At 42.0% G+C, this 2,204-nt stretch overlaps 1 non-coding gene across 1 annotated transcript; it reads right to left on the bottom strand.

Annotated features, from left to right (window-relative positions):
- Window positions 1-501: 501 nt before the first annotated feature.
- Window positions 502-609, bottom strand: LOC112732084 (small nucleolar RNA R71). The gene has a single exon (XR_003167823.1). It is a non-coding gene; the product is annotated as a small nucleolar RNA R71 (small nucleolar RNA).
- Between the last annotated feature and the right edge of the window lie 1,595 nt (window positions 610-2,204).

The following is a 2,204-nucleotide window of genomic DNA, read 5'->3' as shown; positions in this document are numbered from 1 at the left end:
GTTGAAGCTGATCCTGAACCTGAAAGGACTTTGAAGAGGAAGCTAAGGGAAGCTAAAGCACAACTCTCTAGAGAAAATCTGACAGAAATTTTTGAAAAAGAAGGAGACATGGCCGAGAATAATAACAATGCAAGGAACATGCTTGGTGACTTTACTGCACCAAATTCCAATTTACATGGAAGAAGCATCTCAATCCCTGCCATTGGAGCAAACAATTTTGAGCTAAAGCCTCAATTAGTTTCTCTGATGCAACAGAACTGCAAGTTTTATGGACTTCCATTAGAAGATCTTTTTCAGTTCTTAACTGAATTCTTGTAGATCTGTGATAATGTTAAGACCAATGGGGTTGATTCCGAGGTCTACAGGCTTATGCTTTTCCCGTTTGCTGTAAGAGACAGAGCTAGAATATGGTTGGACTCTCAACCTAAGGATAGTTTGAACTTTTGGGATAAGCTGGTCACGGCTTTCTTAGCCATGTTCTTTCCTCCTCAAAAGTTTAGCAAGCTTAGAGTGGATGTTCAAACCTTCAAACAGAAAGAAGGTGAATCCCTCTATGAAGCTTGGGAGAGATACAAGGAACTGACCAAAAAATGTCCTTCTGACATGCTTTCAGAATGGACCATCCTGGATATATTCTATGATGGTCTGTCTAAGCTATCAAAGATGTCACTGGACCATTCTGCAGGTGGATCCATTCACCTAAAGAAAACGCCTGCAAAAGCTTAGGAACTCATTGACATGGTTGCAAATAATCAGTTCATATACACTTCTGAAAGGAATCCTGTGAGTAATGGGATACCTCAGAGGAAGGGAGTTCTTGAAATTGATACTCTGAATGCCATATTGGCTCAGAATAAAATATTGACTCAGCAAGTCAATATGATCTCTCAGAGTCTGAATGGATTGAAGGAATCATCCAACAGTACTAAAGAGGCATCTTTGGAAGAAGAAGCTTATGATCCTGAGAACCCTGCAATAGCAGAGGTGAATTACATGGGTGAACCCTATGGAAACACCTATAATCCCTCATGGAAAAATCATCCAAATTTCTCATGGAAAGATCAACAAAAGCCTCAACAAGGCTTTAATAATGGTGGAAGAAACAGGTTTAGCAATAGCGAACCTTTTCCATCATCCACTCAGCAACAAACAAAGAATTCTGAGCAGAACCCATCTAGCTTAGCAAATATAGTCTCTGATCTATCTAAGGCCACTGTGAGTTTCATGAATAAAACAAGGTCCTCCATTAGAAATTTGGAGGCACAAGTGGGCCAGCTGAGTAAAAGGGTCACTGAAACTCCTCCTAGTACTCTCCCAAGCAATACAGAAGAAAATCCAAAGAGAGAGTGCAAGGCCATTGACTTGACCATCATGGCCGAACCTACAAGGGAGGAGGAGGACGTGAATCCTGGTGAGGAAGACCTCCTGGGACATTCAGTGACCAATAAGGAGTTTCCCTTTGAGGAACCAAAGGAATCTGAGGCTCATCTAGAGACCATAGAGATTCCATTAAACCTCCTTCTGCCCTTCATGAGCTCTGATGGGTATTCTTCTTCTGAAGAGAATGAAGACGTTACTGAAGAGCAAGTTGCTAAGTACCTTGGTGCAATCATGAAGCTGAATGCCAAATTATTTGGTAATGAGACTTGGGAAGATGAACCTCCCTTGCTCACCAATGAACTGAATGCATTGGATAGGCAGAAATTACTTCAAAAGAAACAGGATCCTGACAAATTCTTAATACCTTGTACCATAGGCACCATGACCTTTGAGAAGGCTCTGTGTGACCTGGGGTCAAGAATAAACTTAATGCCACTCTCTGTAATGGAGAAACTTGGGATCTTTGAGGTGCAAGCTGCCAGAATCTTATTAGAGATGGCAGACAACTCAAGAAAACAGGCTTATGGACAAGTAGAGGACGTGTTAGTAAAGGTTGAAGGCCTTTACATCCCTGCTGGTTTCATAATCCTAGACACTGGGAAGGATGAGGATGAATCCATCATCCTTGGAAGACCCTTCCTAGCCACAGCAAGAGCTGTGATTGATGTGGACAGAGGAGAGTTGGTCCTTCAACTGAATGAGGACAACTTTGTGTTTAAGACTCAAAGATCTCCTTCTGTAACCATGGAGAGGAAGCATGAAAAGCTTCTCTCACTGCAGAGTCAACCAAAGCCCCCACAGTCAAACTCTAAGTTTGGTATTGG

This window comes from Arachis hypogaea, chromosome 12, assembly GCF_003086295.3.
Source record: "Arachis hypogaea cultivar Tifrunner chromosome 12, arahy.Tifrunner.gnm2.J5K5, whole genome shotgun sequence".
In the NCBI taxonomy this organism is placed as follows: domain Eukaryota; kingdom Viridiplantae; phylum Streptophyta; class Magnoliopsida; order Fabales; family Fabaceae; genus Arachis; species Arachis hypogaea.
This window is presented reverse-complemented; position numbering and strand designations above follow the sequence as displayed.